General features: G+C 41.1%; 2 long non-coding RNA genes across 13 annotated transcripts in view; both read left to right on the forward strand.

The window, feature by feature from the left end:
• The window catches only part of LOC103159467, a 33571-nt gene extending 27499 nt beyond the window's left edge, over positions 1-6072 (forward strand). For both annotated transcript variants that reach the window (XR_003483313.2, XR_003483312.2), the window contains 2 exons: positions 4755-4864; positions 6006-6072. This is a non-coding gene — a long non-coding RNA (uncharacterized LOC103159467). The remainder of the gene's footprint in view (positions 1-4754; positions 4865-6005) is intronic.
• A 319-nt stretch (positions 6073-6391) lies between these two features.
• Positions 6392-24688, forward strand: part of LOC100758509 — a 75697-nt gene continuing 57400 nt past the window's right edge. For all 11 annotated transcript variants that reach the window (XR_004769325.1, XR_004769329.1, XR_004769328.1 and 8 more), the window contains exon 1: positions 6392-7485. This is a non-coding gene — a long non-coding RNA (uncharacterized LOC100758509). The remainder of the gene's footprint in view (positions 7486-24688) is intronic.

Genomic DNA, 24688 nt, shown 5'->3' on the forward strand with positions numbered 1-24688 from the left:
GCTTACTGGCTTGCTTGCCATGGCTGTGATGGGAGTGCCACTGTCCCCAGTAAGCTGGGCTCTCCCACATCAATCAAATCAAACCATCAATCATCAATCAAAAAATGTATTACAGACTTGTCCACAGGCCAGTCTTATGAAGGCATTTTCTCAGTTGAGAGTCTCTTCCCAAATGACTTTAGCTTGTGTCAAGTTGACATAAGAATCCTGACCAGCAGTTTCCTCTTTCATTCGTTGGTTATTTTATGTTTAGTTTTCAACCACCTGCAAGAGGTTTCCAAAGACTTTTTATTATTTCTGCTCTAATTCTGTTTCAAAAAAATTATACTTTGTAACCGTTCTGTCCTTTTGAATTTTTTGAGGCTTGGTCTACTGTCTTGCTGAAGCCAACAGTGCTATACTCCATACCATGTTAACCTGTGCCGTGCTTTTTCTAACACTTTGGAGCCTTTTCACTGTCTATGTCTCTGAACATCCTCTCTCTACTTTTCCCAGGTTTCCACCTAGAGGTACACATTCCAAAACTTAAAAGATATGCTAAGCCACCCTTGTATGATACAGGAAAATGCGTTCATTCCTAAAACAGAGACGTGTTCATTAACACTTCATCTCGGCAGGCGTTTTTTTAGTTGCCATGTTATTTCCTGGGGATGGGGATGCTGTGGTTCTTACCTGGGGCTCCCAGGGAGAAGGGAGGCAGCAACTGACATCATCTCTTTACCACTGACATCCAATCTCACTTCTTGTGCATCTTTGTTTCTGCTACTCACCTGAAGTCCTTTGAACCCCAACTGTGATGTCTCTTCTCTTCTAGTCAAATATTTCTCCTCTTGTCTATCACCAAGGTAACACAAGCCATTACCTCATGTAACAGTCACCTGCCTGCTCACTCAGATAAGATATCCCTCTAACTACGTATCACCCAAAATGGAGGGGAAACCCATCGTTATAGTCTGACCCATGGCATGAGCAACTCTCCACCCATGGCACACAAGCTGTCCCCATTCAGAGATGCCTCAGTTGCTGGGTCATGCTGGAACTGGTCATCCCCTTACAAAGTTCTTTCAGCATGCCTGAGGGCAGAGGTCAATAAAAACAAAACACTTTACATGAGGAGGAGGGACTAACTCACTTTCCTCTGAGGCATCTGGTACTTCTCCACTCCTCCACACCTTTGCACAGGGTTTACACATCTTGAAACTATCTGTGTGATGACTTGAGTCTGACTGTACCTCCACAGCCCATGTTTAAATGTTTGCCTCCAGCTGGTGGTACTCTGGGAGGCTGTGGGCCCTTGATGGAGAAAGTAGGCCACTTGGGTTGGGGGTCATGCTTTGAAGATTATAGTGTGGATCTAGCTCCTGTCTTGCTCTCTCTGCTGCCTGGTTTGCTGTGATGAGATCAGCCTGTGCCACATGCTCCAGCTGGTCTGCTCCTCTACACCTTGGGGACTGCAACCCTGACCATGCATCCTTCTTCTTATGTTTCTGTCAAGTACTGTGGTCATAATGACAACACCACCACCAGTCTGTTCATCACTCTGAAAATGCCCTCACATACGCACCCACAGATAGATGTCTCTCCTGCTGTAAGTGGAAAGTGAAGAGCAACCACCACAACTTGTATCCTGTTGTCTGATGAAAACTAGGGTAAATTAAGTATGAGACTGAATGACAGTAATGGTTTGCTACTCTTACATTTCAGAGCCCTGGGTAGGAGCTGTTTCCTCATGTACCCTGGGAAAGCTATGATATGATTCTGAGGCTAACAAGAGGAAAGTTGGCTTCTCTCTTCCCAGCCCTCACTCAGCCTCTGTAGGTTATATCAAGAGTACTCTTCCAAGGATGCCCCATTGGACCTTCTTGTGGGACAGATGGCTTTAAAAAACTCAGGGATCTAGGCAGTCCACCTTGTCTTTGTTCTTATATTGAACTTTATAGAGGACATGAAATGAATTCGCATGAATGATAAGAATCTAGAGAGCGATTGTTTAGAAATTGGCATAAGACTGATGTATTTTTTAAGATTTCTAAAGATTTATTTATTTTGTACTTTATGTATATGAGTGTTCTATTTGCATGTATGCCTACATGATGGAAGAGGGTATCAGATAGAAGAGGGCATCAGATCCCATTATAGATGATTGAGCCACCATGTGGGAGCTGGGAATTGAACTCAGGACCTCTAGAAGAGTAGCCAGTGCTCTTCACCACTGAATCATCTCTCCAGCGTGAGACTGATGGATTATGGGCATGGTAAATATTCCTGTTCTTTAATGGAAGGGGGGCCCTGGCAACCTGAATTCCCTAACACTGCAAAAGTTCCCTCCTTCCTGCCTCACCCCATCCTTCATAGCAGTCATGTCTTATTTAACCCTATCAGAAATCCTCTAGGGTTCTCTCACACCTGAGTCACACAATGTCACAAGCCAGAAAACAGTAGCAATGGTGCTGTAATCCATGTCCAGCTGTCTCTCAGGCCTGTGTCCAATGTAACATGCAAACATTTCCCACAGAATTCCTCATGGTTTTCCCAGAAAACTTCATCATTTTATAAGCTATTGATCTGTTTGCTAACATTTTAAGAAATCAGTTATATTTTCTTCTTAAAATACACACAAGAGAAATACTAAGTATGTGTAAATAGTTGTAATCATTATGTAATAATTTGCTTTCAAGAAACAATCAAATCTGAAAATCTTGTATGAAAGAAAATAAATTACATGTATGACATTCCATATGCACACATGTGTCTGTGTTCAGTAGCTTGTCCTGTAATAGTGACAAAATTTATGTTACTATTCACCATTTACTTTATTTAATGAGAAATCAAATTGATTATCTCTCGTACGAGTTTACTTGTGTGTGGGCCTGCACTGCTCAGCTGCTAGAACCCAAAGGCGCATTGTGTCTTGTGACCATGTATTTTCCGCTACTGCTTTATATATTTAAATTTCTAAAGCCTTTTTTTTTTTCTTAAACTACTTAAAGTCGTTTATTTTTCTTAAACCCAACACATGTGTGTTCACAGTGAGACAACTAGCGTGGCAATTGTCTGGACTACTGTGGGTAACTGGAAGCCCTTCTCTTACAAGCCTCTAAAACTGTTAGGGGAAATGGATTCATACAGCATTTCAAGTGCTTAGCGGTGCTCACAAAAAGGCAAGAAATATTCAGGGGCCAAAATGAAAAGCATGATATCCGAATGTAAACGGTGGCGGAAGTGAGACTGGAGTAAAAGTTCATCCATTTTGGCAGTCTGGTTTTGATACTCATATAGAGACAGATGAAAAAGTCTTGGATTCAAATAAAATTGGAAGCTGAATGAGACCCTCCTCTAATAAGCCAGAGTCCTCAGCCATGCCTGCATATCCTTGTGGGGGAGGATCCTTTCAGTATTGGGAGATCCAAAAAGCTAGTTTATCTCTCTTGACTGGGATAAGAAGAACGTAAACTCTTTTCCTGTATAATATTTTAGTGTGTGTGGTTCTGGGGACCAAACCTAGGTTGTCACAAATGTTGGCAAGCATACTATTACACAGCCTCTTGTGTGATTTTGAAACACTAATCTGTAAAACATGGAGCTTGAACTCTTAGCTTACTTTACCTTTGTAGTTTCAGAAACACCATTCTAAGACCTGAATTTTAAAACTCATCTCAGTCCACAATGTCTTCATGTTGCCCTATAGAAGCCAGTCCAAAACCTCTCTGCAGGGAGCATGCCAATCCAGGGAAGTCTCCTATAAACAAACTCTCATTTCACCTAAATGCAGCTGAGCTTGAGAGGCCTTCTGTAGTACCTGTTCTATGGGCTGAAGGTAGACATATGGGAGATTTGGGCTTGCAGGCAAATGTTGTTAGGGGCAGAAAATAGATTTCCAGCCAACTTTTTTGCATGAGATTGTGGTATTTGCCAAACTTTTCTCTTTTTCTTGTTAAATGTCTTAGTTTAAAGGTTCATCAACTTACACATAAACAGTGTGAGGGTATAGCACTCAGAATCGGTTGATTTTTCTACCAATTTGGTTAGCTTACCTGTGAGCACAGAAAGTATTCAAGCATCAAGGCTTTAGAGCTCCAGGAGAGATGCTATTTTAAACAGGCTTGACTTCGCCCGCATCCACAGTCCCCTACCCCACCAGGTCTTTGAATATACTGTGCTTTGTATTAGTTCATAATTCTTTTGTGGAGGTAACATCAAGAGAAAGAAAAAACTAGGAGATAAAACACAACCCAAAATATTACCACAGTAGGTTTGTGATATTAACCACACAAGGATGTGAGCCCCTGGGAAGCTGGCATCAGCATTAAAGAGGCACTCCAAAGCTAGTGGCTAACCACAGACCTGTTCCCAAGAAGGCAGAGAAAAGCTAGCATCTGTTTTCTCCCCTCTTGTTGCCACAGCTGAGAACAAAGGTTTAAGTCAGTCCTGGGTAATCCATACTGGTGAGCATGAACAGGTTGGATAAAGCAGCCACAGCATCCCAGTATCTCAGGATTTGTCTCCCTCACTTTGACCTGTACCAGGCCTTTGCTGAATGGGTATTGTTCCTTTCTTCCTCTGAGAGTCTATTAGTTACATAAAATAAATGGTTTTATTATGTCATTTTCCTACTTATATAATGTCCTTTGTTATTTCTATATCTCTGTCTCTGTATGTCAGTCTGTCTCTCTTCTCCCTGTCTGTCTGTCTACCCACACCCCCCAACCCTCATGTAAGAAGATTGAGCTAAATTCTTCCTTTTCTTTGGGCAGCGGGAAATTTGCCCTTCCTGGAGTCTCATCTTGGACCTAGAGTGAAGACACAAGACTTCAGTATTTTAGAGTTCAACAGCTCTTAGGGATATTGGATCTGTTCAAAGCAGGTGTGTAAGTACACACACACACACACACAGAGAGAGAGAGAGAGAGAGAGAGAGAGAGAGAGAGAGAGAGAGAGAGAGAGAGAGAGAGAGAGCTAAATTAAAGGATGAGGAAGGTAACCTAAAACAAAAGGGTCAATGAATGACAAAAAAGGTCTAAAATATTTCATTAAATCTAAATTGGCTGTCAATTACACTTCTCTTTATGTTCCATAAAGGAGAAAAATAAGCCATGACATGATTGTTGAAGTGAATCCTGATTTTGGAGATAGTAAAAGTGAAAAAAATATGCAATTTGGAATTGATTTTTTTTAATGTAATAGTTCTCTCTCCCACCCCTTTAGCAATATCACTGCCAAGTATTTGACTAAATAAAATAGTATGAAAACATTGTCTCTACTCTTTGGTTCTTCTTAAATCTTGGATCCTGTAACATTGCTCTATGGCCTTTTTGATAAATAATGAACCATGGATAGGCCTAGCTTAGATTGAGCCACATAAAACATTAAAATTAATAGGAAGTTGGTGTAAAAGTCAGTGTATCATGTTTATGAGGCCTTTGGACAGAGATGATGAGCTGTGGCCATGTTCAGATTCATCCTGAAGCAGGGAGTTTGGACCACCTGCCTTTCTCTTTAACATCAAGGTCGTTTATTGTTGGTGTTGTTCCAAGATATTTTAAAATGTGCATGTGTGTTTTATCTCCATGTGTGTATGTTACCACATGTTCCTAGTGCCTGTAGAAGGCCAGAAGAGAGTGCTGGATCCCCTGAAACTAGAGTTACAGGTAGTTGTGAGCTGCTATATGGGTTCTGGGAATAAAACCTGGGCCCTCTGGAAGAGCAGCCAGTGCTCTTACCTGCTGATCCATCTCTCTAGGCCCTGACTTCTGGATCATGAGATATATTTACTACTGGATTTCAACATGCATGGTTAAAGAACCTTCCTTGCAGCATGTATCTGGCAGGGCTACTTTGAGATTTCTATCAAGTTAAAGGCATTTATTGCTATTTTCTTTAAAGTGGACCCCTAGTCTGTTCAACACATGTTAGTTTTATTGTTCTTTATGTTCATTTAATAAATACATGTGGATTTTATTAATGTACACTCTTTGTAGAAGACTTATTTTTATTACATTTTTTAGTGTGTGTCCCCAGGCAGGAAGTGACATAGCAAGGAGACTCATATTTAAGGAAGGACAAGCAGGAAGTGGTCTTCCTCTTCCTCCAGCTCTTCCTCCAGTGGCGGGATGTGATCCACCAGCAAGGGAGGAAGCCGATGGAAGGCGTCTGATAAGATAAGTCTTATAAAATATATAGATTTATGATAATTTTAAGACTGAGCTAACATATGAGAATCCTAGTCATTGGCTAAGCAGTATTTGTACCTAATACAAGTCTCTGTGCATTAATTTGGGCCCTGTCAGAGACCGCCCACGTGGCTGTAGGGCTCAGGCAGCTTTTGGTGGAAAGATTTATTGTAACGCGCGCACGCGTGTTTGTGTGTGTGTGTGTGTGTGTGTGTGTGTGTCTGTCTGTCTGTCTGTCTGTCTGTCTGTCTGTCTGTAAGTCAGAGGACAACTTGCAAGAGTCACTTCCCTCCTTCTACCATGTAGGTTCTGGAAGTCAAACCCAGAACTTCAGGCTTGGTGACAGATGCCTTTACCCATCAAGCTATCTCAACGGCACTGTTAATGTGCATTCTTTACATTCAAATTTAGTTTTCTACAGAGATGTCTGTTTAAGTTTGACTTCTCCAATGAAAATCAAAAGGTGGGACAGCAAGTAAGAGAATAATGCAGGAAGAGGCTGCTAAAGTATACAGGAAACCAAGCTTAGTGAAAGTCTTCTGAGGATAGAGTTATTGCCTATGTCAGTAAGTGGAACCTGGTTACTGCTGAACCAGGAGAAGTAGAAGACATGACTTTGGAACGTGGCATTGCGGCTGTAGAAACTAGCTGAGTCCAGGCCACAGTCCCAGGAAGTAAGCAAGAATATCCATCAGTTTGTGCAAGTGAGTATTACTGCACATAAAACGCAATTCACTGAGCATTTCTGGGTGACCACAGTTCTGAGTATGTGTCAACTCATTAAACTTTCACAGGCCACGCCTCCCCCATCCCATGCAGCCTCCCATCAAGTCAGGGATACTTACAGTTCCTTTGCAAGCAAGGCTATTGAGGTCAGTTGTAGCTGTGTTTCCAGGACTCACTTCTGGAAAGTGAGGCTCTGCTTCATTCTAGACCCACAGCTTGTAATCACAACTTGTCTTCTGTGACAATCAGGGTTTCTATTGCTGTGAAGAGACACCATGACCATGGCAACTCTTATAAAGGAAAACATTTCATTGTGGCTGGCTTATAGTTCAGAGGCTTAGTCCATTGTCATCTTGGTGGGAAGCGTGGTTGCACACAGGCAAACATGGTACTGAAGTGGTAATTGAGAGTTCTTCATCCAGATCCACAGGCAGCAGGAAGAGACTGTGACATACTTCATCCAACAAAGCCACACCCACTTCAACAAGGCCACACCTCCTCATAGTGCAACTCTCTATGGGCCTATGGAGGCCATTTTCATTCAAACTACCACAGCTTCACCTTGGAGCATCTCTCCATACTCTCTCAGGTGTGGTGAGTGAACTTGAAGCAAGAGACTTGGATGTAGGAACTAGAACATTACAGAGCAAAACATACAGTGGGAGCTGAATCCTGAGAATAAGGCAGAAAGGCCAAAGCTAGCTAGAGAGGCACAATAATGGCATTTGGTACTGGGTTCTGTTTGCCTGCCTTGCAAGGGCAGTGACCCCAGCCCACCTAAGGACCAGCTTTATCTTAGTAATTCTGTAGCATTGTGCCAGAAGGTGAGGGTACCTTAATTATTAGGAAAGGGCTGCAGAACCTTGAAACCAATTAGGACCTGACCCAACAGAGTCTGTGTGCACTGCAAATATTGTTCCCATGATGCCTCTGGGATTCAGTACATTTCCTGCACCTGCACTCTTCATTTGTAGTTCAAAAGCACACTGGTCCCATGGATCTGAAGTATGCCATAAATACACTTCGTATGTTAATTTGCTTTTACTTATTTGTATCTGACTTGTCTCAAAAGGGTTATAACAATGTGGTAATTTGTTATAACCACATAACATCTAATTTCCTGCACAAAAATAATTACAGGCAATAAACTAATTTTCCTTTATAAGTTAGGCTGTTCTTACCAATGTTTAGTGACTGATGTTGAAGACCATTATAAATTTATATGTTCCATATGTATTTTATGAGAATATTGGGGCCTTTGTCAACCATTTTTACAAAAATAATTTGGTTTTGGAAGGGGAAAAATATAAACACAGACATATAATAAAATGGCTTAGAAAATTTTCACAGGAATAGTGTCTCTTTAAAAACTTTCTGTGGTGGTCATTGTTTGAATTTAATGCCCTGTTTCTTTTTAACTTTTTTTTATCTTTTATCTTCGTGTATGGGTATTTTGTCTACGTGTATGTCTGTGTACCACGTGCGTGCCTGGTGGCCACGGAGGTCAGAAGGCAGCACTGGACTCCTGGAACTGGAGTTACAAATGGTGTGAGCCATCACGTGGCTGCTAATAATAAAACTGGGGTCCTCTGGAAGCGCAATCAGTGCCCTTAACCACTGAGCCATCTCTTCAGTCCCCTTCTTCCTCTTTTAAATTGTAGGGTATATTTCTTTTAAGGCCTGAGCTTAGCATTGCTAAGGACAATCCTATCACTAACAATAAATTTTAACATATTGAAATGTTAAGGTTTCATAACTTTCACCGACAAGAATTACTTAGTTTTGTTAATTAAGTTGATACTCCCTGGCAGCAGAGTTTACAAATTGTCAGTCTGCCTAGGATTTTTTTCTCTACTTCAATAGAAACAAAACTGAAAAAGATAGTGACAGATTAGAAAATCATGCCATAAAAATAGGATGATTGCCAGTGAGGAAAACGGTTCCACATATTTCCAGAGCCTGCAACCCGTACCACAGCTGGGAGCCACAGCAGGCCTGATTCTGGAAAAGCATCTGCAGGGACTGGAAGCCACAGTAACTCTGCTGTGCCTTCACTGACAAAGTTGCTACAGCCTAGAGCAGTGATTCTCAACCTCTGGGTCGTGACCCCTTTGACCACCCTCTGACTTCAAAAAAATAGAATTTATGTTACCATTCATAACAGTAGGGAAATTGCATTATAAAGTAGCAATAAAAATAGTTTTAAGGTTGATGGTTAGCACAACATGAGGAACTGTGTTAAAGTTCACAGCATTAGCAAGGTTGAGAACCACTGGTCTAGAGAGAAGTGTTGGGTATGTGACACCCAGAAAGTCACTGCTGAAGAACTGGAGTGGGCTGGCAGTGGTGGCACTCATCTTTAATCCCAGGGTTCCAGAGGCAGAGGCAGAGACAGGGGGATCTCTGGGTTCAAGGCCAGCCTTGTCTACAGAGTGAGTTCCAGAACAGCCAGGGCTACACAAAGGAAACCCTGTCTGGCAAAACAAAATGAAACAAAAGAACTGGAGTGGGCTTCCCTGACCTCTGGTTGAGTGGAGAGCATCTTGTACTTAGAACAGCTAAAAGGCTGTGGCACACTTCTGAAGCATTTGATCCCCAGCACTCCTCTTGTCCCCCAAAATCAAAACAGCCAACTCTGATATCTAAGAAATGAGAACGTGTGATGTTATCTCTCCTCATATTATAATTTTTAGATTAGAATTTATCTTTAGATTAATTAAGTAATTGGTGGTACCACTGGGGGTGCAAACCAGGGCCAACAAGGCAAGTGCTGTCCTTGAGCTGTAGCCCCAGCTCTGAAAAAACGGCTGCATACTTTCCACCCATCTCCGAGCCCATGTCTCTCAGGAAGTGACGTTCCTCCTGCTGTTTCTTTTAATCACCATGTCACACAGAGTAGCAACATGTCACATTGCAGGCAGACAAATGCTTGGCTGCAGAAGAAACACATCACAGTTTCTACCTCTACCTGAGATAAACTTAACCCACAAATCAATTTCACAAATGGTTGTTTTGTTTCACTCTCCTCCAATGGATCTTGGGATTGAACCCAGGGCCTCGCACCTGCTAGGCCAACACCTTCATAGTTAGCTTTTTATTCCTGTGATAAATACCACGACTGAAAGCAGCTTGGGGAGGAGAGGGTTTATTTCATCTTAGTGCTGATTTGATCAGCTTTTCACATCATTGAGGGAAGCCAGGGCAGTAACCCAGAGGCCGGAGCTGAAACAGAAGCCATAGAGAAGTGCTGCTTACCGGCTTGCTCCCCATGGCTTATTCCAGAATGCTGTCTTTTACTACACAGGACCACCTTCCCAGAGGCATCACTGCCCACAGTGAGCTAGGCCTCGTGTCGAGCATGAATAAAGAAAATGCACCACAGACCTCTCCCTGGCAATCTAACAGAGCCGTTTTCTCAGTTGCCTTCTTCCGTGATGCCTCTAACCTGTGTCAAGTTCATATAACAACAGCCAGGACAGCCACATCCTGTGCCCTTGTAGGGCAGATCAGAGAAAAAAGGATACTGCATGGCATTCTTAAAAGCTAGAATTGTCAATAATTTTAGAAGATAACTGACACTGTTTTGAAAACTTGGGTAATGTATAATTTTTCATTTGATACAAGTAAACCCATGTCAGAGGTGGATGAGCCAAGGCTTCTCCAGAGGCATTCGCTCCCTTTATCAGCTACTTTGTTGGTTCAGTTGTTACCTGCAGAACAAATCTACAAAGAAAATTATCTCTTGTGCTTGTTAAATTAAGATATCTCTCTAGGGCTAAAGAGATGGCTCAGTAGTTAAGAACACTTGCTTTTCTTTCAGAGGGCCTGGCTTCAATTCCCAGCACCACATTGCAACTTACAACCATATGTAACTCCAGTCTCAGGGGACTGACACCCTTTGCTGGCCTCTGTGGGCATCAGGCATGCAAATATAGATATGGACAAAACATGTATACACATAAATAATAAAATGAGAGTCCTCTAGTACAAACATTTAGTTGAATGTATCCAAAATAATTTATTTCTATCTCAAAAATACTCTCTTGGGATGGGGTTATTGGGGAATTGGGAGGGTGGGAGGGAGAGGGAACTGGGATTGGTATGTAAAATAAGATTGTTTCTAATTTAAATAAAAATTAATTTAAAAAACAAGTAAGGAAAAAAGTACTCTCTTAAGTGTTTTTAGGCCTGTTAATCCCTAAGTTGTGGGCCCCAGTCTGATGAATTAGGTGACTACTATTACCCCCTATTACTATTACTATTACTATTACTATTACTATTACTACTATTACTATTATTTACAAAGAAGGAAAATGAGACAAAGAAAGTGCCAAATGTCACAAAGCCAATTGGGAAAGAGACCAAGATGCATAATTAAGCTGTCTGACCCCTGTAAGAATCAGAGCCTAACAGCCTCTCTATTCTGCTTCCAGTGACCTTGGTTCCCTTATTCTTTCTGGGCTTCCCCTTATTTTGGGAACCAGTAAGGCTGGCCTTCAAGCTCACTTGGTTCCCTGACAGATTTGAGTTTATGTAATCTTACTTAAAAAAAAAAAACAAACAAAAAAAAAAACACTGGTTGCACCTCATTTTTGCTTTGCATTCTTCATTAAAATGACTTGAACATGTACATAAAACCTCAGATGAGAAGCTGAGCAGCAAAGAGACAGCAAAGCCAGAGTTAGGGAGCCTAATAGTGTTGGAGGTTAGACCTCAGGGCCTGGGGAAAAGATACCAGAGAAGGGCAGTTGTGACCTTGAGAGACTTGGCACTCTACAGACAGCAGGCACAGTGGACATGGGCAGTGTCATTGTACAGACCATTTGCACATCTTGGTCACTGATCCCATTTACACTGGTGCACACTCACCTCCCCTTACACCCAGTTACCCATTGTTGCAGGAGACTGAAGATAAATTTTTCAGAAAGGGAAAGAAAGAAAGAAAGAAAGAAAGAAAGAAAGAAAGAAAGAAAGAAAGAAAGAAAGAAAGAAAGAGAGAGAGAAAGAGAGAGGGGGAGGGAGGGAGGAAGGAAGGAAGGAAAAGAAAATTGTCTAAAGGGTGGCTATTAAGTAAAACTGCTTTGGTTATACTCTCTGCATGAGGTTCTAAGATGGCCAGTGCCCTATCCAATCAGCTAGACATATTACCACTCTCTGCCCACACTAGTACCAGAATTGGACACTGGGTGTTCTGAGCAGAAACTGAATGGATCTGAAGAAAAGACCTCTATGCACGACACTGGAATTCCACAGCTGAAAAAGACATCTCTCCCATGGGAATCTCTGCTCCCCAGAGGATGTACACCCTTTCCTAGCAGGCTAGGCTGGAATCTCGTGTTAAAATATGAAAAGGCAGACAAAACAAAACAAAACCAACAATCAGAAAGGGATGCTCACGTAGAGAAATCCCTTACTTTTGCCCATCTTCTTGTGATCCCATGAATATGGCCACAGTTCTGGAGAATCACTTAAAGATGAATTAACATCTTTCTAAAAATTAGAGATTTTCTTTGACAGTCTAGTGCTTCTTAAAGTAAGACATCTTTACACTACACATTGTGATACTTATAATCCCAACACTTAGGAGGCTGAGGCAGGATAATTGTTAAGTTCAAGCCAGCTTGGGCCATATAATGAGATCACCACTTGTAAAACCAAGGGTTAGGATGTTAATCACAGAAAGCTTGCTGAGCATATACAATTCCCTGAGTTTGAGTTCTAGAACTATGATAGATGGATGGATGGATGGATGGATGGATGGATGGATGGATGGATGGATAGGTGATGATAGATGGTAGATATACAGATAACAGATATTTTCTAGTATGATAGCACTGATTGAGCTTATTTAAAGTTCAACTCGATTTATAATACATATTGCTTCATAGGCTACTGTATCAAAGTATTGCCACAAGTGTTTTATAAGTATGAACGCATTAGTCCTGAGAACATTCTGAAGACACTAATGGATTCATATTTGTAGAGCACAATAGAAACAGAAGAAAATGTCCAAATATTATTCCCATGGATACAGAATAAGTAACTGATATCCATTAAGCAAAAATCAAGTCTGTAAGATGGCAAGAGAACACAAATAAAAGGATTTGTTTCTGCAGTTAAAAGTACATGCACTTCTGTAGCTGCTCTTGCTCCCTCTTCAGCAACTGTCCGTACTCTCCACCACACTTCCCAGCCTCAGTCACGGAGGCAGCTGACACTAGCACCTTGCTTTCCCAGCCTCCTTTGCTCTAAGATACTGGCCTTTGTCGTGGGGAAGGGAGACTTGCCAAGAACCTTCCAGAGGAAAGAGTTTTCTTCCCCAGTTAAAGAAAAATACACTAATGTAAGGAATCTCTCTGTGTGTGAAGCAATATATTACTTTAAATTAACTCTGGAACCATGGTGGTTTTCTTGGGATCATAAGATGGCTACGTATAAAGGTTTGGCTATTGACTAAAGATGGCAGGGAGGGTCCTCAACGGCACCAGTGAGCCAGCACCTTAATGACTAATGGGAAAATGTCAATATGGCATGTGGGCCATGAGGGAAGACCTGAAGTTTAGGTGTCCTGGCAGTGCTGGCAGGAAAGAGATAATGTTGCCAGGGTTCTAGTGGACACAGTGTTGTGCCACCGTTCTCTCCACAAATAGTTACACTGAGGGTCTAGCCCTATTCTGTGTGATGAAGTTTTAGGTAGTGAACAAAATCGATGCTTTGGCATTTCCAACTTTACCTTTTTGGTAGAACACATTGGAAATAAAATAGAAGATATGAAATATATCAGTGGAAAATACTAGGAGGAAAACTAAAGTGGGTCAGAGAGACAAGGTAGGCTTGAAGGAAGAGGGGCCAGAGGTCCAGGCAGTAGCATTTAAGCATTTGAAGCAGAGACTTGGAAAAAACATGGGGACAAGGAAGTCAGTTCTGGAAAGTGGAGACAGCAAGGTTAGAGGCCCTTAGTGGGGATGTATTTGGTACATTTGAAGAAAAGCATAGGCAGCCAAGAAAAGCCAGTTTGAGATGATTAGATGACTAAGAGAGGTAAACAAGGACAAATACTGTTGAGTCTGGCAGGCTATGGTTTGGGCTTTGCCCTTTGCTCTGAAAAGGTGGGAAGTTTTTCCTGGGACTTGAGTTTAGTGGCATGATCTGACTGGTGTTTTAAGGATTAAGTCAAAGTTGAAAGCAGGGAGATGTTTGGGGATCCAGTGCAGTGAGAGACAATGGTAGCTTGATGGAGAAAACTCTCAGAAGGCCTGGTGAGAAGTGTGTGGATTATAGCTGGAGCTTGGAGAGACAAAGCTGTTCTTGAGGAATTTGATCCTGGTGGACTCCACTCTTGGGCTGGAACAAAGGTGGAAACTGGGTTGTCAGTCACTAGCAAGGAGAAGAGGGAACCTGGAGTTTGATTTGGGACTGTTCGCTCTTAGGTATCCAAGTTGGGTGGGCAGCTGGATGTGTCAGTCAGAAGGCTTAGTGAGGTCACCATATAAAAAGATGTCGTCTTGATAAAGAATGGATTCAGAGAATGAGAGTACACAGAGAAAAATTCTATATAGAAGAACACACTTAGGGGCTGAGTCCAGGGCATCTGAATATTTAGAAATTAGGATAACAGGGTAAAACCAGTGAAGTCTCTACCACCAGAGAGATGCACCAATTGAACCAGTCAGAGAGACTGAAACCCCACCTGTCATTTCAGCCCCTGGGAGGAAGAAACAAGAGAATTGCAAATGTGAGGTCAGCCTGGATTACACAGCAAGACTCTGTCTCAAAAAGCAAAAATCAGAGCATCAAAACAAACAGCAAACCAAGAAAAGAGGATTAAAATCCCACGACCATACTTACCAAGTTGAACCACATTGCTGGCACCAATAAATGGTGATGCGTCAGCCACAGCAACCAATCCCAAGAGTCGAAGCAAGCAGAGTCAAGTTTGAAAGTAACTCCATGGCTGGGCAGCTTGTGCAATTCTCACCTCACCCATGGAGTCATGGAAGCCCACTTTGGGAAGGGGTCACTGGAAGGAAAACGAGAAGCTCTGTTGTGTTGATTTTCATGGTCTGTGAAGGTTTTGTCTGCGTCGAAACCATGATAACAGAAGGCAGACTGATGTCCCTGTCCAAATGCCAGAAGCCTTTGAAGAAAAGCAAGCAAAACACAAAGCAATATGGACACCGTAAGCACAATACAGAAGGAGAATGTGCCTGCGCTGAGTGTGGTGATGCACACCCTTGATCCTAGCAGCACTGGGGTTCAAGGCCAACCTAGACTGAGTAGCAAGACTAGGGTGTGTGTGTGTGTGTGTGTGTGTGTGTGTGTGTGTAGTGGGATAACTCAGCTGATGAAAGTGCTTGTCACTAAGCCTGACAACCTGAGTGTCTGGAACCCACACAGTGGAAGAAAAGAACTGACCCCCTACAAGTTGGCCTCTGACCTCCACAAGCACTTTGTAGCATGCACACAAGTAAACAAATAAAAATGTAGCAAGTTTTTTTTTTTTTTTTTTTTTTTTTTTTTTTTTTTTTTTTTTAAGAAAAAGAAAGATGTAACCGGTACAAATTTCAGTATCACATACTATGTTTTGGTACCAAGTGACTGAACGTTTCTAATCATAGTGTTCTTCCTAGTTAAATAAAAGCAAATGGGCAAATCTCACAAGAAGTTATTTTATGAGTAATAAATTGGATGCCATGGGGGAGATCCTTGGTGCTATATCATCCTAACATGAGATCAATAAACAAAGCTATTATTGTTACTACTGTCTCAGAGTTAAGCCCAGTGTAGCGTTATCTGCTTTGACATGAGTGTAGCTAGAGAAGGAAAATGCAGCTGCACTTTATCAAATTCCCTCAAAGGCGTTTCCATGGGCTGGACCTTATATGAAGCAAAGCAGGACTCGGGGTCATGTTTTCTTGATATATTCCAAAATAAATGTCACTGACTTGTCTGAAACTCCGCCCTTTAAGTCAGTTCTCGAATTTGTAAGGTTAGGATACTCCTGCACCCATGGGAGGCTGGGGGCCAGTGAACACCTTGTAGCCTGAGGGTGTTGGCAGGCCAGGAAGAATGTGGTTGCCAGGCACTAAGTGGCCTCAGGCTCACCTTTGTTCTGTTTTCACTCTTGACCTCATCTATTTTCACACTGAAGTCCTGTGTCCATAAGGGCGTTGGTTTTGTTCTCACTGGCTCACAAAATAGAAAGCAGATAGCAAACGCCTAAGGAATAGGTTTTTAAGAGCACATCATGGCTTTCTTTTTATTTTTACAGAAACTAAGACCAAATTGGAATCTTGCAGAAATAGTCATATTCCTCACTCTTGAAGAAAATATTTAAAACTCGAGCGAGTGGGTTCAGTGTCTAAAACAATGTTTACTTGCAGCTATTATTAACTTTGTCTTCTTATTTAAATATATGATTTGGGGTTCTGAACCTATGATTTATTTTTGTCTATCTGGCTTGAAACGTTATACCTTTAGAGCCCTTGAGCTGAAACATTCAAGGAACAGTGTGGGTTTTGAATTTCAGTTTTTGTATTTCAGTTCATGGTCATTCAATTTATCAACATTAAAAAAAAAAAAACCAAGGCACATGGATATTTCCCAGAAGTCTAATGGTTTCCCCAGGGGAAACATAAAATTTCATTAGTCCCTGAATTTAAAAACCTTCTATCCCTTTTCAAAAATAACCATGGAAATCCTGTTTCTAATGTGAGATTCAAGGAGGAGTTGTTCATGCTTCTCGAAGCCAGCTACTTCGTTTGCTGGCCTTCAGGAGGTGAGGGCTAGTCTCTGTGTTATAGAAAAACAAATTTGAAAGCTTGCTTTGAAATCATTGTCCCTAGGGGTTTTATCCTTATTGCTTCTGAAAAATGAAAACATACTCTAATAGAGGCATGCTAAATCATTTGGGCAGACTTGGAAGGGTCATTTTGGTCATTTCTAAGCATTCAGATAAGAGGTTTGATGCCTGCCTTGGTTCTAACCTCTTGGTTGTCATGATCGTAGGGGAATTTTACTTAACCTGTTATCTGAGCATAAAGAATTATGAGCTTAGACTTGACATGGGCTAAAGGGTTTGGAGCCATAGTAACAACTATAACACCCAACAGATGAATTTATAATAATTGGAAATCACACAATTAATAATCTCAGAGACCTATTCAATACCGGTGCAGTTATCTAAAGGATCAAGCAAAGAGGGGCATCAAGCAGTGTTCCCTGACTGTGCTGTGCTCTCATTTCTCAGCTAAGCTGCCTCTGAGTCAGCCAGGGAAGCTATGGGCTTATCTGTTTCCACAGTTGCTCTACTTGAAAGCTAGGCGGCCATTTGAATTGTACTGTTTTCTCCATAAAATGTGTTGCATTTTGATGATAAGTGGGAGGGAACATTTAGAGGCCACGTTTATATTTTAGTGTTATAGTATACTGCCAAATCTGCTCTCAGAATATAATAAACGGAATTGTCTCCATTTTGGTAAACACCTGTAGCTTTTTTGAAGTTGGTCAAGAGAAGCCTTCAGGGCAAATAGAAGAGCAGCATGGTCTGGTTTGTGGTTTCACAGGATGGCAGAGATTTTTGTGTTTAGGGTGGAATGGACAGCTGGGCAGAATCATAGAAGCCAGATAAAATGTTGCCATAAAGAGCTGGGTAAGAGCTGGGAGCCAGAATGGAAGGGCTGTGGCGGCTATGAAGTCTGAGATTCTGTGTGCAGTGTCAGTTAGAACCAGGACTGCATGGGAGGTGAAACAAAGTTCAAGGTGCTGAAGGTGACCTCATAGTTTGGGAAACCGGTACCAATTGAACAAAATAATTTCTAAAAGAATCTGATAAAGGTCATGTGTCCAAATACAAAAGGCATTTATAACTCATTCAAAAGAGGACAAGAAACTGAACTTTTTTTAATTGTCAAAGAGTTGACTACGCTGTCTACCAAGCAAAGGCAGGTAAGTAGTAAATGAGGAAGTGGGAAGTTTGTCAGCATCATGGGAAGTGGATCAAAGCAGAATCAGAAGGCCACTCCTTCCCACCTGCTAGGATACTCACAGTCCAGAAGTGAGGTAGTAACAGTTGTTGGTGGGTGGGGAAGCTGGAACCCACTGGTGAGAATGTAAAATGGTCCAGCCAATTTGAAATTGCTTTGGCAGTTTCTTATAAAGTCAACACACGCTTAACACGACCCACAACCCTTCACCTAGGCATTTATCCAAATGAAATGAAGACATTTCCCACCAAGGCTTGTCTGCAAATGTTCATGACTACTGTATTCATAACTACTAAAACTAGACCGTTCCAAATATCCATGATGGCTGGAGGGGTAGGCAATGGTGGTGTACCCATGAAGTTAACACCGCTCAGCAACCAAAACGGATACGCTGTCTGCAAGGATGAGAGCAGCTATGATGCAGCACGAAGGGTCTCAGATGAGTTAGACTCAGTAAAAGAGCTGGAATCAAAAGGCTACATGACTACATTTAAATGAAACTCTAGGAAAAAAAACAAAACAGTTATGGCAGAAAACAGAACAACACTTGTGAAAGGCCACAGTCACACCAAAGAGACAGTTTAAAAAGAGACATCAAGCCAGATGGTGGTGGTGCTCACCTCTGATCCAACTCTTGGGAGGCAGAGGCATGCAGATCTCTGTGAGCTGGAGGCCAGCCTGGTCTATAAAATGAGTTCCAGGACATCCCTTTTGAGGGCCTTACCCTGCCTGGGGAGTGGAGGGGAGATGGCTAGGGGCAGTGGGATGTTGGGGGGGAGGGAAGGGAGAGGGAGAAGGGATGGACATCTGAAGCAAGCTTGTTCCTAATTTGAACTAATAAAATAAAATAATAATAAAAATATATATAAAAAAAATGAGTTCCAGGACAGCCAGGGCTGTTAAACAGAGAAACCCTGTCATGAGAAACCAATAATAATAGTAATAGTAATAATAGTAATAATAATAATAATAATAAATGAAATTTAAAAAATAAAATAAAGTGAAACATAAAAAGGGTTACCAGGAACAGCATGAGACGAATAGTCTGCTGTGTCAGGATTATAATGAAGGACTTGAGGCTGAATACATTTGTCATAATTCACTGGATGAAATGCTAATTTTGATGTATGGAATTTTTGCCTCAAAGAAACTGATTTTCTGTAAAAAGAAATTCTAACTTTTACTGCATTTTGTGTTTGAGGTCAGCAGATTTTAACTAAGATTTGATAACGAATATGCAGATGTACCATGCTTAAACAATCTTGTAAAATAAAAAATCCCCTACCTCTCTACATATCTACCTCCTCAGCTATAAGGTGCATGTCATAGTCACTGATTGGGCTGGTTTTATTTAAATACAAAAAGTCACGTGTAATAGCAATGTTTGTTAATTGTATTGAACGTCAACTGCCTCCAGTTCAGCTTTAATTTAGTGCAATCCTGTGGTGGTTTGTTTTCTATTCTCTTGTAGTAAAATTTAAGTGGGCTTGAACTACTTTGTAGGCTTATAATTTTGCACGCTGTAGTTAGTTTTGGTGAAGCTGGGTGGATATGTAATTAGAGGAAAGTGCCCTACCCAATCCTGACAGGCAGAAATGGAAGGTTTTTAGCTGCTTCGTACTCAGCTCACAATGATGACAGTACTTACACTTGTGTTTTTGTGTGCGTTATCTTAATTGCCTCCAGCCTCTTGACGTGGGAATCATTATCTCCACCGCACACAGAATAGATTTTAAAATACATGAATTGTTTACTGACTTGCTTGTGGTCAGCCAACTTGTAAAATGAAAATTATGACTTAGGTTTACCAGGTTTTCAAAGTACTTTGCTTTCCCAACCCCGCCTTCCCCACTCCACCCCTCCTGTTCCTCCCCCGAGTCCTTCAAATACATGTGCACCGGTGCTAGGGTGTAGTCCAGGGAATAGAGCATTTTCTTAGCATCCGGAAGACTATGAGATGGATCCTCAGCACCCCCACCACTTGTACATGAGAAAATGTCAAGATTGTGTTTTATCTGAATCCTCAGCTGTTGTTCAGCTCACTGGAAAAGGTTGTTTATTTCATAAATTCTAGATAGGAAACCAACATTGCCAGTAGTGTCTGGCTATGGGCTCTAAGGAAGAGTTCTGGCTGCTAATTGAAGTGCATCCATCATTTCACAGAGGAGCGAAAAGCTCCATAGACTTGGAATAGGAAGCAAGATGAAACAAAGTATCACTCTTCTGTGTTAGAGGCTAAACTAGGGAACGAGTACATATGAAATCCAAATTTAGCATCAAGTGTATAGCATATCAATCTTTTGCTATTAAATTAAAGGGACTTGTTTCAAGCCAGGGTTTCTATTGCTGTGATGAAACACCATGACCAAAAAGCAAGTTGGAGAGGAAAGGGTTTATTTGGCTCACACTTACACATCACTGTGATGGCTAAAGTTGCTAAACCTAGACAGCTCAGAATGTACCCAGTCCCAGAAACAGCCTGGACTTCAGACAATTCTTCAACAAGTATATAACACTCATGTCCTAGGTAGGGTTACTATTGCTGTGATGAAACACCATGACCAAAGCGACTTGTGAAGGAAATGGTTTATTTGGCTCACACATCTGTATCATTGTTCATCAGCAACAGAAGTCAGGACAGGAACTCAAACAGGGAATGAGCCTGGAGGCAGAAACTGATGCAGAGGCCTCAGAGGGGTGCAGCTTACTGGCTTGCTCCACAAGACTTTCTCAGTCTGCTTTCTTATACAACCCAGGACTACTAGCCCAGGGACGACACAACCCACAATGGTCTGGGGCCCTCCCACATCAATCATTAATTAAGAAAATGCCCTACAGTTGAATCTAATGGAGGTATTTCCTCCACAGATACTCCCTTCTTTCAGATGACCACAGCCTGTGTCAAGTTGACATGTACACACAAACACAAAAATAAAGTGAAATTTTAAAAGAAAGTTTAAGGAATTTATCCTCTTTCCTTCATGCTGATTTCTTCTTTTTTTTCCCCCTCACATTATCTGGAATCAAAGTGGTCACTTGGGAAAAGGCCATGCTTTCCCCTGCTTCCTATAATCTCACTCACCAGTGTCAGAGGAGAAGTAGTTTCTGTAGCTGTGAAGAGACACCATGACCACAGCAACTCTTACAAAGGAAAACAGTGGGGTGGCTTGCTTAAATTTCACAGATTTAGTCTATTATCATGACATGGCAGGGTGCAGGCAGATAAGGTGCTGGAGAAATAGCTGAATCCTACATCTTGTAAACAACAGGAAGTGGTCTGAGACACTGGGGCGTATCTTGAGTATACATGACACCTCAAAGCCCACCTCCACGGTGACACATTTCCTCCAACAAGGCCACACCTCCTAGTAGAGCCACTCCCTTTGGGGGACATTTTCTTTCAAACTACTACAGTAGTGCATGGAATGTTCCAGTGCTCTGCCCTTTGAGTCCTGCCCATGACAGCAGTACTGAGGAAAAATGTTAGCCCAGGCTGCTCACTGATTTATTTCTACTTGAATGAGATTGTGAAAATCATCAAAGTACAGAAGCATTCTTTTGCATAAAAATGGTGCCTTGAAATGCAGTGTGGTAGTCCCCCAGTTCTTTACAAAAGACAGAAGGCATGTATGACTGAATGTAATCCTTCAAAGATGTATTGAGGAGGGTCTTTTGCTCTCAGTGGTGGGGTTCAAGGGTGTGATGCAGCTCTGGGCCTTGGGGCCTTTGCTGTGGATCTAGCAATGTTGGATACACTTTCTTATAAAGGGCCCCATTCAGTATTCATTTCAAAAGTCTTGGATCATATCCTAGAAAGCAGTGCTGTCCTCAAGTAAAATTTTCCCACATTTACTGTTCCAAACACTTGATTACTAGAAAAGTCTATGAAGAAATTTTACTGAAAATCAAACTCCAAGGACAAAGGTCATGACATTTTGTTGCCTGGCTCCAGAATGAAATGATCTTTTATTCTGTGTTTTCTATTTATACTGTGTTAGAAAACTTTGCTTTGAAATGATTTGAGTTGTAGTTTTAAAATAAAAAAAGGACAGAAAAATGAAAGAAAGCAACTACTCTAAATATTTTTATTGTTAGATATTGCATTTGGAAGGTTGTGACTTCTTCACTAACCTTGATGAAACTACCCAGGATAGTCAAAAATCAAGTAAAGGGAAATAATCAAGACCAGCCATGTTGCATTTTGATAGGAAAAAATTTCTTTTTTGGAACTGGTGATTCAAGATTTATGCCTTTATCCTTCAGAATCGATAATTTATGAAATTCACTATCTCCATCCTGTATCTCCATCAGTATTCTGGGTAATTTTCTGTTTTCATACTTAGCTATTTCATCCCATTTTTCTGAAATTATTCATTTTAGAAAACAGTAAGTAGGCCTCCTCATATTCTAAGTGGCCACATATATGTGGCTGTATTCCAAATATAAAGAACTAGAGGTGAAGCCAAGAAGAATGTCAGGACTTCTAACATCTCTGTGTCTTCAACTCTAATAGGCAGCCCCAGGCCTATTAGAGCCAAAGTCTGTCATGCTCAGATGGGAACAAACAATGCATAGACCTCAAGCCAGCCCTTGGTACACCTGAGGAGAGTCTTCTACATGTAGGCTTTGTGACTGACCTGTGAAGTGAGTCTTACAGCAACCTCCTTTTTTAATTTTAATTAAAATGTGTATTATTAACTGGTCAGAAGTCCCAAGGCTGCACATACAACAGACAATTAAAGACAGCTTTTCATGAACCATCTGTGGGATCCATATTCTGTCCATGTATCTAAGTGAGCTATCATTTATTCATACAAGTATAAAAACTAACTTATTCCGTTTTTGTGAAGCAATGTACAAGCATGGCCATGCTATATGAAGATCCAAATGACTCTACACTACAGTAAGTCTTGATTGTTCTCATAGTCTATCAAAAGCCTCATGACAGGCCCTGGCCTCTGCTGACTTCAGAAAGCCTGTCAGTCACAGTGTAATTGGTACCACAATAGGGCATTTGCTAAAGCATGGAGGCAGATGACAAGAGCAGCACAAGGGAGGAGTCTTTGGCTGAGACATGAAGTACAGAGATATTATGGTAGGCTTCTCCTTGCAGCCAACAGGAAAAGACAGCTGAAACAGTGCTCTCCAGACCCTCATGCATCTTCAGAAACAGGAGGGAACCTGAAACTGGGATGGACAGAGTACTGTGTGCATAGGATGACAGGTAGCACCTCATTTGTCTCTGAGAGATTGGCTGGGACCCTGTGAGTTTAGTGGGCTGGAAGAAAAGGAAAGACTTGAAGTATTGATAGCCTCTTTGTATCATAGAAAGTCCCTCTGTCTGACCTAGACCTCTGGAGGCAGAACCTAAGGATGCAAAGGATAGACAAAGGCTGTTCTGAGACCAAGGTGAGGGAAAGCAGACAGCACTCGCTTAGCATGAAATTTTGTGAAAATACTTGAAGCCAGTTGTGCAAATTGTTAAATCTTGCAAACCTTAATTTTATTGTCTGTAAAAATCTTTATAATCATACTTCATTAAAGATTCTAACTGGGTTGAAATGAAATGTCTGTACTTTTTTGTTTGTTTGTTTTTCGAGACAGGGTTTCTCTGTGGCTTTGGAGGCTGTCCTGGAACTAGCTCTTGTAGACCAGGCTGGTCTCCAACTCACAGAGATCCGCCTACCTCTGGCTCCCAAGTGCTGGGATTAAAGGCGTGTGCCACCAACGCCTGGCAAAATTTCTGTACTTCCTTCCTTCAGATGTCTCCCTAAATGTCACCTGTTAGACCTGATCTAAAGTAGTATTCCCCATCCTTGGTCCCTTTTATCCTGTGTTGTTTTTTAAAGAATGTGTCAATGATATATTGGTTGCCTGTCTGTATCTGTGGCCTCTCCTGGCTGTGAGTTCAAGAGATGGGCACTTTGTTTTATTCACAATAGTGTCCCCACATCCTAAGAGTATTTGCTACATTATAAGACACTGTAAATCCTTTTATATTTTTATAACATGGTTTATTTTAAAGCATGGCATTGTTTGTATCTCAGTAAGCAAAGCCATGGCTTCACTATATGTTGGCTTTTGCAGAGTATGTCTTGTGACCGGCAGATACGATGAAGTAGTATAAATAAAATAAAAGCTGCTTGCTTTTGAAACAAAGTATCATGGGACTAAAGTGCACTATGTGTATCTTTTAGATATGATTTGAGCCTTATTGCTTGTCCTTTTGGAAGTCTTCAAAAAGTATTTCAAATGTTGTTCTGTTTGCCTGATATCTGTGCTCTAGGAGGAAATCACAACAGTGATCCTTTTTGTTTGTTTCAATGTATTCGCACAATCTCCTGAAACTGAAACAAAAAGGTCAGATATCAAGAGACAGTGGCATTCTATATGCTTTCCACTGAGGCAAGGGACTTAGAAGCATTGTTATGCTACCACTACATGTTTAAACGAGGAGTCCATTGCCTCATCTAATGCTTTTCTTGTGGAAAGTTATCTATTTTGGTATCTTGATCACAGAATGTTCAATGAAAGGCTATATTGTGAAGCCTAGAACACTTTATAAAAGATATATATATATATATATATATGTGATATATGCGTGAATTCATATATATATTTGCATATCATATATGATATATACAACATACATATCATATGTGCATCATATGTATATGATATATCTATCATATTATCATATATATGATATGTGTCATATATGTGTGAATTCACATTAAATATATGAATGGGAATGCCAAATATAGCATGAGAAATAGTAGTGTTTAATACATAGTAAACATAACCTGC

Source organism: Cricetulus griseus, chromosome 3 (genome assembly GCF_003668045.3).
Source record: "Cricetulus griseus strain 17A/GY chromosome 3, alternate assembly CriGri-PICRH-1.0, whole genome shotgun sequence".
Lineage (NCBI taxonomy): Eukaryota > Metazoa > Chordata > Mammalia > Rodentia > Cricetidae > Cricetulus > Cricetulus griseus.